This window comes from Rhipicephalus sanguineus, chromosome 5 (assembly GCF_013339695.2).
Source record: "Rhipicephalus sanguineus isolate Rsan-2018 chromosome 5, BIME_Rsan_1.4, whole genome shotgun sequence".
Classification (NCBI taxonomy): Eukaryota; Metazoa; Arthropoda; class Arachnida; order Ixodida; family Ixodidae; genus Rhipicephalus; species Rhipicephalus sanguineus.
In genome coordinates, this window is record NC_051180.1 from 8815272 (window position 1) to 8828818 (window position 13547).

Here is a 13547-nt window from a genome sequence, read left to right on the forward strand (position 1 = left end):
TTCTTCAATGTGCGCCATAATCTAAGCACACAGGTTGTCGTTGCATTTCGCTCCCATCGAAATACGGTCGCCATGGTCGGGAATTGAACCCGCGCCCTAGAGCTTAGCATGTCAATACATTACATGCAAGCTGCCACGGAGGTGCCCGGATCACAAGAAAATCCGTGTTATTGTTAAAAGCTTTCTCCCGCATAATTAAAAAAAAAAGAACTGAACTTAACTAATGCACTCTTATTGTTACTCTTATTGTTAATGTTTACGCGCAAGATGATGTGAACACTAAAATTACCCTTTAAAGGTCATAACGGCTAAGTGCAGTTGGCAAGCGGAAAAGTAATGCTAATAATTATTGGGGTTTTACGACCCAAAACCACGATATGATTAAGAGGGACGCCGTAGTGGAGTGCTCCGGAAATTTTTAACCATCTGGTGTGCTTTAGTACAAAAATGCGGACGCCGCGGTAGGGATTCGATCCCGTGATCTTCGGGTCACAGCAGTCAAACACCATAATCACTAGACCACCGTGGCGGGTCAAGCGCACAAGTGTTCATGAACGAAATGCTCAAGCGGAAAGGTATCTCCGTCAGTTGAAATACGTCCCATTCATATCACTACATTACAAGTAGTTGTTGGATCAGCATAAATTCGGTGTTCCAGCTCATATTGCTCATATTTGTCAGGAGCAAAAAGGGGGGCCGAGCAGCCTGTCCTCTTCGGAGCACCTGCGGCTCCGCTCGACGCTGGAGGCCGCTCTGTCGAGTGTGACGCGCCCGAAATGACACCAGCCTCGCCGCTCGGTCGGTAACCGTGACTCAGCTCGTGAAGTTCCACCAAGCCAGCTGCTCGCGAGGGAAGCGTACGTTGGCTTTTGCAAGAGGTGGAAAGGCTTGAATGAGGCTGAGGACAGACGCACGTAGAGCAGAGTGCGTTCGAGCTGAAACCAATGATGCTAATGTTTCGTGAGGTAAAAGATCCCACTGGTTTGCTTGTGGGAAGTACAGCGTGTGCGTGTGTGCGTACGTACCTATGTATGTATGTATGTATGTATGTATGTATGTATGTATGTATGTATGTATGTATGTATGTATGTATGTATGTATGTATGTATGTATGTATGTATGTATGTATGTATGTATGTATGTATGTATGTATGTATGTATGTATGTATGTATGTATGTATGTATGTATGTATGTATGTACTGTTTAAACAATACAGATTTTTTGCAAACATGCTATGACAATCACGCACTTGTCGTCTTCACAGACGAGCTCTGTAATGCTATGTAATAAATTAACACGGCAAGTTGGACGAGTTCGTATGCTAACATATTTGGTTCAACATGTAGCGCGGCACAGACGACGGACCACACGAGCGCTGACTTACAACTGAGTATTTATTGCGTGCACAACCATATCAATCATTTCACATGGCGCGTAGCAAGCCATTCAAGAATTCTGTAGAAGCGTACGTTGGGGGGGCTAGTTGGTAAGACATAATTGAAAAAATTTATAACTGCGCTAAGGACGAGACACCAGAAACGAAGTGGACAGGCTGCGATCGTCCTGTCCACTTCGTTTCTGGTGTCTCGTCCTTAGCGCAGTTATAAATTTTTTTCAAAAATTCTGTTTCTTTTTTATGCAATGTGATAGAAGTCTGGCTGACACACGAGGTAAAATCCATGTGAATATGATATGCCTCGCCTATCTGTTAGCTTGATTGATTTCTGCTTTTGAGCAGCACCGTGGTTTTCTGAAACAGGAGTTCGCAATGGCAGCGTATGCAACGTGCAGCCAAGGTCGAGCTAGCTGAATTCCAGGCAGCAGCATCGTGCCCAACATTCGAGCAGCGACCATTCTGCCTGCAGAACACTTTGCCGAACGATAGCGGTATTGCATACTGTAATGATCGATGATGATGTCGAGTGCACAGCGCAGCGCCATTTTATATATATTGCAAGCACTGAAAGCGATAAAAACTATAATAATAATAATAATAATAATAATAATAATAATAATAATAATAATAATAATAATAATAATAATAATAATAATAATAATAATAATAATAATAATAATAATAATAATAATGTATATCTCTCATATTTGGCTCGCCTGTTGTGTCCCATTTTACCTAGGTTGCTGTGAAAACGTTGAGCTAAAGAGCCCCTCGGCTGCTCTATTTATCTACGTTGTGCAGCCTATTTTAGCGACTGTCAGGTGCGCTTATCTGCGCGGCAGCTCACAACGGACACACAACTTTACAGATATTCAGATGAAGTGCACGAAGAAGTACTGCGATCCACTTTAGGCACACACGGCACACACGGAAGCTTCGCACCTGGTGATTCTAAATCAACAAACACGACATCAACCAGGCCTGCACCTCTGTTCCAAGACACAAAGAAAAGTGCGCGCGGTACGGAAGATACAAGACTGCCAATAAATTCCGCAGACAGCCAATTCTCGAGGTACGAATGATAAAATACTGTTTGAATACACATCGCGTAAAGCCCAACGTGTTTCTCGTAACCGCAACCGACGAAACCGCGGGTGAGAATTGTTCCGGGAAAAGTGGCCCGCCAAGCGTCCTCTTGACGAGCATCGGCTCGGCAGGGGCGCCCCCTCGAAGGCTTGCACGACCGTTGCGTGAATCCCAAGAAAGTGGCACGCGCCTCGCTTACTGTCTGAGTTTTTAATTCGCAATAGCCGTTATAGCCCGCAGGCTTCGAGGCTCGCCTCAGCGCGGCCTCGAGCAAGACCCCCAGGGGGCGTCGCGTAATTAAGAGGTGCGCGCTCACTCCCCGCTAAATCACTTTTCTTTCACACTGTCCGTTGACAAAAACATGTTTTCACGCTTCTCCTTCGCTTCAGAGTTCAGGCTCTCGCTTCTCCTTTTTTTTTTAATTTTCTTTTTCACTTTTAATACGGTTTCGCCTGGGAAGCCAGCCGTCACCAGGGGGAGCTGGACTGTTTTTCAGGCAGCGGAAAGAAACAATTAGGTAAACGGACGGTAGCCTGGCGCGAAAACTGCAGCAACTCGTTTCGAAAAAGGCTGGGGAAAAAATGGGCCAGCACAACGCCGTGGATGGCACTGCGTGACGAGGCTTGCAGAAACCATAGCTGCAGACTGAAAGCGTGAGCACGTCATAATATAACATACGCGTAAGCTCCTTGGATCCAGTGATTAATAAGTATTGAAATGTACAGGCGCACGTACAAAAAAAATATTCGACCGAGGAAGCGTCGAATAAATGCCTATAATGTAGATCTTGCACACTGCGTCCTCGGCGAGCATCTAAGTCGGTTGCGATAGAATTCGCTACATCCATAATCTTGGCGACGCACTGAATGACAGCAAAGGAACGTCCTGCGTACTTTCACGGGGATTCTTTCATCGCGTTGAACAGTGCGCTTTGTCGGGGTGTGCCATTAAGTACTTTGATTGCGACAGAACATGCGCCCTTACCTAGATTCACTTCACACCACAACACACACCCTCAACCGAAATTATGCAAATGTGAACGTATATTCGCTGTATTTGTCTCGAACACGTTGCGCGGCCTGATTTATCGACTGGTTTAACTCTCGTTTGTGAACAAGACCTGGTGTCGAACCAGAAAGGTTTAACGATCACTAATTTTTGTGTGGTCGGTGTCTCGTTCTATTCCATCACGTTTCCACCCGACATGACTGTAACCCGTTATATACCTGAAATTTCATTCGTATTCACCGGCGAACCACTGTGGTCGCTTAGCATGTAACTCGTCGCGTTGCTAAGCTCGAGGGCGCGGGTTCGATCCCCGGCAGCGGCAGCCGCATTTAGATGAGGGCGAAAGGCAAAGAACACCCGTGTGCTTAAATTTAGGAGCATGGTAAAGACTAGCACGATGTGCCTCAATGATATTGTGGTTTTGGCACGTGAAAGTATTATTCTTAGTAATCGTTGGCGTAATTCGATCCGCGCTCTATGTAACAGCGAAGCCGGAAACTGCATGACGCGACGTAGTGCGTGTTTTTCAGGAGTAGATGCGCGAGTTTCAGCTTGGTTGTGTGGGTTGCGTAAAAGACAGCGCCCGTTTCACTTGAGATTCCTCCGAAGCCGCGTTTTGGCGCGTCCGCAGCATTCGGCAGCTGCTCTGCGCAGTCACGAGCCCTAAAGCGGGGCTCCCTTCCAGGTTCGGGAACCGAGTCACGGGGCCGCACACTTTCCCTTCGCAAGGTTTCGAGGGTCACGCAGGGTAACAACCGCCCCCGCCGATCACGCGCCAGATCACGGCCGGCTAGGAACGCAACCCTCCATCGACCAGAGGACGACCAACAAAGGCTGACCCCGCGGCGGGGACGGCAGCGCCGTCGTCCATTCAGAGCGGGCAAGCTTTGTGCGGTTCTTGTTGTCCTCGGCGTGGATGAAAGCCCGCAAGATGCCGCCACGGGGGACTAGGCGGGGGTTTACTTGGCTCCTCTAGAAACCACCGAGAAATTCCAGAGCGTATTCCCGGGTCAAGGACCTCGATCGGCCGTGCAGAAGTGTGCTCAGACCTAGTCGCGGCGAAAGCGTTGATGTGGTGAATCGCATGGTGTGGTACAATGTAAACTGCAGGCTGATACAGAGACCCGGTGTTCGTAAGAGCCGTGTGTCGATGTATTCTTTACCACTTCGTCTCTCGGTTTGCACTCGTCTATCAAACAGCGCCCGTACCGCTTGCGTCTACCTGGCGCATAATACCGCTCGTATCATGGAGGAATAAAAAGCTTAGGAGGGAGCATTACGTCACACAGCCAGCCTTGGCACGCGCTCCGTGAAGCCAGCAGTGTCGGCCCAACACGTGTCTTTTTGCGTCAAGATCGCGCAAACTATGAGATTTGCGGAGATATTGGGGTTTGGTGCCCGGTAGTGCTTAACCGAAGCGCGCTTGTTCGACCGGCTCACGGAGGAGGTTCGAAAATAAAACCATGAGTACTAAAACCTACCGTACACTGTGACGTTTTGATCACGTGTCGGGGCGACTCTTCAATCGCGTGGCACAATGCTCCCTCCTACTAACATTTTCCTTCCACCATGGAGCTGTGCAGTGCTCCAGATCCGAACTTGGCGTTCTGAGGCTGTTCGCGTCGGTTGGTTGGTAACAACTTCATTGAAAGTCCTGCAGAGCTTTCGCCGACCGGGCCTTAGGTCTCCCACGTGGGGACGTCGAGGCCTTGCCTCACCGCCGCCTCGCGGGCCTGCTGGACAGCGCATCGTCGCATTTTTGTGTTACGGCCACGTGAACGCACACCACGCATGAAACCATGATGACAAGGTGCCATCAGTAGAGATACATTTGTGTCCTTCTTGTTTATTGTTGTTCAAACGCAGCTCTACGCGAGTAACACCCCAACACGGCGTAGGAACCGGATATGCAGAAATGATCAGAATATGCGAGAGACAAGAGGAGAGATTCGTGGGCTATTTTTGACAGTACATAATTCACGCGCAAAGACTATATATATATATATATATATATATATATATATATATATATATATATATATATATATATATATATATATATATATATATAAATGAAGGGAGGGCACGACAGGTCCGGGTATTTTCTATATTGAATGAACTTGCAGGTAGCACGTTTTGAAAAGGAAAAAATGCCTTTACTAACGTTTCGGCCGTGGCACGGCCTTCGTCAGAGTCACTCTGACGAAGGCCGTGCCACGGCCGAAACGTTAGTAAAGGCATTTTTTCCTTTTCAAAACGTGCTACCTGCAAGTTCATTCAATATATATATATATATATATAGTCATCACGTGCAATAAACGCTGAGTTGTTAATAGCACTGTGTGTCCCGTCTTGCTCTTTCGCCGTGCATGTGGTTGTTCGCGCACGAGTATTGTGCACATATTTTGCTGAACTATTCTGCAAAATCTGTGCTCTGACATTATTCTGTGTGTTAGAGCAACACTCATACGGTTCAATGTAGCCAGGAATGATTTCTTACGTATATAGGTTAAGGGCTTGTGCGCGTATGATATATACAGATGCATGTGCTGGTGACGCCTACATATAGCTGCAATTGTATACAACTCTAAAAGAGATGAAACGGAATGACTTGACGAACATTTGTTGTGCTTGTTGGCCAACGAGCAACGCTCTTCGAAGCACGAAAGTGAACGAAGTAAAATAATAGCACATTTTCGAATTCTTGCCAACTTGAATGTATATGTATTTTATATGTATTATGTTTATGTGAGCGTTTCATTTCCGCCAATGTTGGAAAAACGGCTATCTAGCCGTATACAGCCGTATACAGCCGTATACAGCGAAGCTCTCTATGCGCGATGATCCCCTTTGCGGCATTCATTGCAGTGGCCCTTGCTGCCCTGAGTAGTGGCGGCAACCCTTCGTTGCCGTGTTGCCTCGGCTTCGCGACTTCGGAGTCGTCGGCTCTTCGCTTGGCCCCCGCTTTGCGAGCTCGCAAGGCTGCGCTTTTGTAAGCGCGACTCTAGACGATTGGCTAGCGAGGTCACGTGATGTCGTGAATCCGCCACTAGATTTCAAAATGCGCGCGCATACACCTGATTGGTCAGAGCGAGATCACGTGACCTGTCGGCTCAGTCAATGGAGCCGCTAGGAGTTTTCTGCGGATGCCGACTGCTACGGCGCATGTTAGCCTAAGATAGCTTCTCTGCGGGGGAAAAACTACCGCTCAGTAACTTGGCAAGATACGGTAACGTCGCTGCGATAGCCAACAAGCTCGTGCTGCCTTGATTGCTGACAATGCGAGCCATGTCTACGGCTACTTTCTTGCGGCGCGAGAATCTGTAGGATGAAGCGAAGGCGGCATAATGAATTCTGAATTGCGTGAACGTTGCGCGACAGTTTGCAACGTGCCTTGACAAACGAGTAACGACTTTCATTCAAGGTCACAAACCATGCCACTCTTCGCTGAGCTCGAGTAAGTTAGAAACGACAAGACGCGCAACGTGAGGTCGGCACAAATTTTTTGGCTGCCAGCATTCGTCATCTAAAGATCGCTTAACGCAATGACAGCCAATGCTCTTTGTGAACGCGAAATAATGACAAGTAATGGCGAAGTAAACGTCCGCCGTTCATGCAAGAGTTTGATCGACAGCCGCCGGTGCCAGCGATCAAACAAAGCCTCACCGTTATCACTCACACTTCGTGGTTTTTTCGGGGGCCCCAAATTCCAATCAGCCTACTGACCTTCGCTTAATTTACAACCCCGACAACACTTGATATTTTAAGCACAGGAATGCATTCGAGAACGTAGGCACTAGTGTATACCATTACTCATTTCCAAGTTCCAAGCGCCACTTCATAGTTATTGTAACTCCATAGCTGTGCACCTAGCGTTTCGTTATTGCTTCATTCCGGTTCGCCTTCATCCTCAGACTTTCCTTGTGCGGGCTTACGTAGGTCTTTCCTTCGTTTACGGATAAACTTCGGAGGCGCACATCGTATCCCGCACAAACAGCGTAAAACAACACTTGAAGCTTTGCTGCGAGAGCGCCACCTTACTTCGCCAGTTTCCCAAATGTCGTGATCCGTCATGTACCACGTCTATGTCCCCGTCTTTGCCACAAAAATAAATAAATCTGCGGGATGGCATGTACATACGTGCCGACCGCGCTGTGTTCTCTGCCCCTCCGGGAAAAAACACGGCCACCCTACTCTTTCTAGCGCGTTACCGCGCTCGGAGCACGGAGCCGAAGAAGTATTCGCAAGACATCCATCGGCAGAGGCCTCTCACGGCTATCTGGAACACGCGGGTGGTGCACGCTGCGAGGTGGGAACCCGAGTGCGGACGAGCGAACGCGGGTGCGAAAACCTATACTAAGTAAAGGCAAATATGTTCCGCACCACCAGCCACGGCTTATATTTAGCGCGCGAAAAACACCTCGCCTCGTGTTTCTATAGCGCGCGTCACACAAATACCGAAAATGGCAGTAAGGGCAACAGCGCACACCCAGTCCCGCGGTTCCTCCGTTGGCAAGCTCTATTTTGGCCCATGGTGCATCATTTTCTTCTTTTCGCACCAAGCCGTTTGTTTTCTTCTCGCGATCTCCGGCTCCTCTTCGGCTGATGCCTCGGCTCGATGACACGCGTAGGTCGGGGACCTGGTCCGCGAAGTTCTCGTGACGTCATGTGTACATTCAGTATCTTTCTTTCTTTCTTTCCATTTTTTTTTCTCCTTTTAGGCACGAATCTTCCAGAGATGGCATAATTACTCCTAAAAGTAATCAACTTGCATCGCTAATTACTTTTCTATGTTTTTAAATGTGATTAAACAACATAACAAATTACAGCTGCCCAACAGCAATGACATTGCATTACTATTACTTTTGAAGAGTAATAAAATTATTTAACAAAAGTTAGCAATGGTGCAGAGTTATTCGAGGCTTCGAGTTCAGACGCTACGTGACTTTTCCGTGGTTCTATCTGCTTCGAGGTCTGGCACTCAGATTAACTTGTATTCGCTGTTTTGCCTTCCTTTCTTGGTCAATTTTTATCTGATAAGAGAAGCGGAGACGCTATATTTTTCGTCAAACGTAATCTGGAAAGTAATGAATAGTTTCTTAAAATTACTCGCTCGATATAATTCATTACATTACTTATTAATTACTATAATTTCAGTACTGCCAAGTCTAGAAGTAGGGCGCTTCCCTTATGGAAGTCAGTACCAAGGGGCTCTCGTTAGCAAACTAATCTGTCCCTAACTGGAAAAAAACGTACTTGGTAAGCCCCCCAAGGAATTACGTTTGTAATGCCAACAGACACTCTTCATAAAAAAGCAATTTTTAACGATTTAGAAATGTATGGCTGCATTTAACGATCCAACTATAAATTGCCTCGAAGGAAGGGCGAGAGAGTCTCGTGTTTTCGTCATAAATCGTTTCCGTGCAACTCTGCTGAAAATGAAGATGTATCTTGACAACATACAGAGCGTCCATGACAATTACGTTGCTGCGAGTAGGCATGCAAAGTTTCGAGCGTTATCCAAAAGTGGCAAACATAATTAAAGGGCTCGATGCATGAGTTGGCGAATAAGGGGCAATGTTTAAGCAGAGCGTCCGGAAATCAAGCCAACAGGTTCGTTGAAGTGGATAGCTGTGTTTGAATACTCGCAGAATGACCGAAGCGATCGAGTGAAGTATTAGGAAAGTCAACTTTCGCTGGTCAAGGGCGTAGCCAGAAATTTATTTTAACCCTGCAATGCCCAAAAGGCGTTATGCCTTGAGAAAAATTGTGAGAAAACACTCACCATATTTACTCTTCATGTAGAGTTCATTTTAAGAAAAAAAAGGGGGAAATTTTATTTCGGACATAACTTGATTAGTCATATTTAAAAATAATTTAATTAATTTGAATAAATGAATAAGTCAGTGTAACTTCATTATCACATGTTAAATATGCAATAACGGCTTTTCCATGAAGCTTTGACGGGTTTGTTACCTCTTTTGAGGCATTATACTTAAAGTATCAAATATGATACACTGGGTTTTACAGGGTTAAGGAGCTGGGAGATGCGACTTCTCTCTGTGCATGTTCGTGCGTGTGTGTTTGCACGTGTACAAATACACGAAGACAATGCAAATATTTCGAGAGGGGTTGAACACCTGGCACGTCACTGTTGCCGGCACACGTGCAAGCATACGAAGGCCGTACCTCTTTTTCCAGTGGACTCCTTCCGCACGACGCTCGCATACCGAGAGTTTCCCGCAAGTGTATTTATAGTGCGATGGGGGAGTGATGCGCACGCAGCCACTGGCGCCTTGTTTGATCGCCTGGATGTGGCAAACTGTACGCGCCACCTCGTGGCATAAGGGCAATAAATGCGGATGCCGCTATTATGATCTCCGCTTGCTCTCGCAAATGCCACACATTTCACTCGGCGCAGTTGTCTGATGAGAATCACCGTGTTTCGCGTCTGAGTAGAAGAATCCAAGTTGGCCCCCCCGTTTGAATTTCATTTCTGTTTTTCATGACAATATCTTCATTGGACTCTTCCACCCGCATTCTGTAACGGTGCACAATGTCTGACGGGATACACAGGCCGATGTCGTACGCAGTACAGTCACGTGACCTCTATTACCGTTTTTATTCGCATATACTATGCCAGTACTCGTTGGCTCAGGCTCATATTGCCTAAACTATGCCTAATCTTGGCTATTATTGGCTATCCGCCGTTATAACACCAGCATTGCCATCATTCAGCCTCAGTTGAATCATTGAATTTCTCTTTGCGAGGTGCGGCAGTGGTAAGTATACGCGGCGCTGTGCGCGCGTTCGTCCTGCTTTTTCACGTGATTCGTCAGAGCGCCGTTCTCTTTCTCTCTTTCTTCAGAAAATCATGACAGTCATTCACATGATTCAACTACAGATTAAATATTTATGTATAATGTTTATTTTCTATTCACTCATGTACGACTACAAGCTCACAATGGTATTTAAAATGACCTTGAGGGATCCTTGCGACAATTATCAAGTGAAGAACTTGTGGAACAGTTGCCTATTCATGTTCGCTAATCAACGACCTCACCCTGATATTGTATTTCTTGTTTCGTTTGTTTCTTTTTCTGTATTTTTGTTACATCTAATATGTATTCAAATGATTGGCTATATGTATGCACTCACTCCCGCAGTATCTTGTCATGCAAGATGGCAGTATGTGTAAATAAATAAATAAAGAAATAAATAAATAAATAAATAAATAAATAAATAAATAAATAAATAAATAAATAAAAACACCGACCTTTTCGCGGTGCGGTGCCGAAACCCAGTCCCCGCAGGCGCTGCTGTCAGCACTCTTGGTTACCGGTTTTCTTCTTTCGACGGAAATGACGTCACCGTTGTGTCCACTATCTCGGTGGGGGAGAGCGGGGCCGCGGCACCGCGCTTGGCGGGGCGACCTGCGTGAGACAGCGCCAGAGTCGGTTTCGTTTGCATCGAGAAAGGAATGAGGGGACGGGTCGGGTTATTGCGCCAGAATGTGTACTCTGCAAAACACAATACCTATGCTCGTCTCCACGGAGGCTTCAAATCAGAATTCTAACTGATGTTTAGGCCTGTGTTTACGAAAGGCTATTACACCGGAATTCATGTCACAGAACACATTTGCGAGGGCCGACAGCCAATCGTATGGAGAGCAAAGAAAGCCGAAACTTTGAGCATAACAGGAACACTTGTCGCCCCGAGCATCGTTTAAACACCGGCCAACCATCCAGAGTGTGTGCTATGGCTTTTCTGGACATTACTGGTGCGTATGACAACGTTAATTAAGAAATTTTACGGGGTATGCTGAAAAAAGCTGGCTAAGAGATATATTGAAGACGCACTCAGCGATCGCGCTGAGCTACAAAGCTTATCACATCGCCCCCAAGAAGCTCTCCTTTCGCTTTTTCACAAACTCTGTCATCATTCATTTTGTCCTGGGGATTTCTTTCACTCCTCGGCAGTCGCCTTTCCTCGCCGCGATCGCGCAGACGCTCTCATCGCTCTGCAAGTTCATTCGCACTGTCATTGAATGGAAACGCCATCGCACGTTGCTACTGAAGGAATCGCAGCAAAATTTCAGGATCTGAGCGTTTAAAAAAAAAAAATATTGGCCTAAGGTCTCGTCGAAATTATTTCGGCTGAAAGTTGAAGTTAATTCAGCTAGAAAAATCATTAGGCTACATTCTTTAAAAATTGAGCTTGGTGGCGCAGTGGTCAAGGGACGCTCATAGCATCCGTCCTCCGGCAATCTGGTGGGAGCGAATTGTTCAGCTGCATTCCTGTTGTCACGGCAACAAAACCACAATGACGCGCGAGGCAGTCGGTGGGCCGAACGGGACCCGGTAGTTTCCCAGACCGAAGCAGGTTCCCTGTCGTTACACCTGTATTTAATTAGCAGACAGCATTTATTTCTCTGTCATTACTGAGTCGCGTTTTCTGGCTACGTAAGGTGAACTGCACGCAAGGTGTCAATCAAATACACTGCAGAAGAAAACAGGTGGCAGTGCCTTCTTTGTTCCGAAGAATACGTCGCACAATTGTTGCTTGACGCGCCGAATGTTAAGAAGTTGGTGAAGGGTACTAACCATCTATGTTTCTTCATAACCAATGCTGTTGCACATGCTGATCCGTGAAAATGTTTCATTATGGCAAAAGTTCTTAAATATAATTCAAGCAAGTGGGGCTATTTTCTATAAAACATTTATGGGATGCATTAATAAATTTTCAGCACGACAAAATGTAAGTTCAATAGTTTCACGCAGTGTAGACTCGCTAACATTATTGGGCTATGCCGACGGTGTTCATCCTCATGTACTCACTGGTCGCTGTCATCTATACGCAAAGAAAAAGAAAAGAAATGAGAGATCGCTTTAACGCTGATCTAACACTTGGCATGCCACGACTCCGCAATGTCACCGAAGTTAGCGCCACCATAGCCGAGATGTTATTCGAGGAAAGGCCTTGGCTTCTCGACGAAGCTAAGACCTCGCCGCCGCCCGTGATGCTTCCATTCGTAGTGCGCAGATAAGACCACGACCGAGGAGGATTATTTCTGCCATGCGTCCATGCCGACAGGCCATAAATGTTGGCCGAGCACCTTTCAATGCAGCACAAACTCGATCTCCCCGAACTCCGCCTGTGCAACGCTGGACTCTGGCAATATCGCAAACAACTTCACGACGGCGGCCGGCCAAGAGATGCCAGAACTAGGGCTTCAGCCATATATAAAATCCGCGAAATCGCCCACAGCCGCCGTTTGCGATATAGCTGGCACACTGACCTTATTAGCGGTAGGTGCTGCCATTCGAGGGCAGGCGATCTGGGCTAATTAATGTAATAAGTGACAAAACATTGACGCCAACGAGAAACATGCAACCCCGTGCGATTACGGGGAGCGCGTCAGCTTCAGTTTCACTGTGAGTGGTCGAGTTTACAAGAACGCACAACTTTACATACAAGGGCCTTCCGATTGTATTCTCACGAATCATTCGGTTGGTGTTCCACCTTCAGTAAACAACAGATTGTGTCCCGCTACTCGTAACTTAAACTGTTTCAGTGGTGAATCTCCCACGTGAATTGAGGCGCTTTCGAAACTAACTGGCCCGGCATCAGCCGCGTAGGACGTAACAGCAGCAGCAGCAGCAGCAGCAGCAGCAGCAGCAGCAGCAGCAGCAGCAGCAGCAGCAGCAGCAGCAGCAGCGCAGAGAACGCACTTCAGTATGTAGCGCCGATCTCTCACCTTCTTTGGGACTTCTTCGTTAAACAATAAACGAACATGCGGTGATGATTGCGAGCGGCGGTACGCCCGCTGACGGAAATCGTGGCGGACGGCAAACCAAGAAGTGCGAACTATAGCTATTTATATCTGCAGAGCGCATCGAGACACTTGCAAACTTGCACTACGAGCGATAACAGCTAGTGCAAATGAATAAATTGATGACCGGACGCTGCAGCAGGTGACAGCGGTGTTGCTTCAGGCGGGTTTAGCCAGCTAATCATTGCCGGGCAGCTGTTTCGTTTGAGCGTTTGCTTCGTCTC

The 13547-nt window shown here is 46.9% G+C and overlaps 2 protein-coding genes across 3 annotated transcripts in view; both read right to left on the reverse strand.

Moving 5' to 3' along the window:
* LOC119393182 (vacuolar protein sorting-associated protein 72 homolog) overlaps positions 1 to 13547 on the reverse strand; it is a 234535-nt gene that overhangs the window by 161611 nt on the left and 59377 nt on the right. The window lies entirely within an intron of this gene.
* The window catches only part of LOC119393180 (BTB/POZ domain-containing protein 6), a 64969-nt gene that overhangs the window by 37856 nt on the left and 13566 nt on the right, over positions 1 to 13547 (reverse strand). For both annotated transcript variants that reach the window (XM_037660017.2, XM_049416133.1), the window contains exon 2: positions 10768 to 10924. The gene's annotated coding sequence lies outside the window, so the exon portion shown is untranslated. The remainder of the gene's footprint in view (positions 1 to 10767; positions 10925 to 13547) is intronic.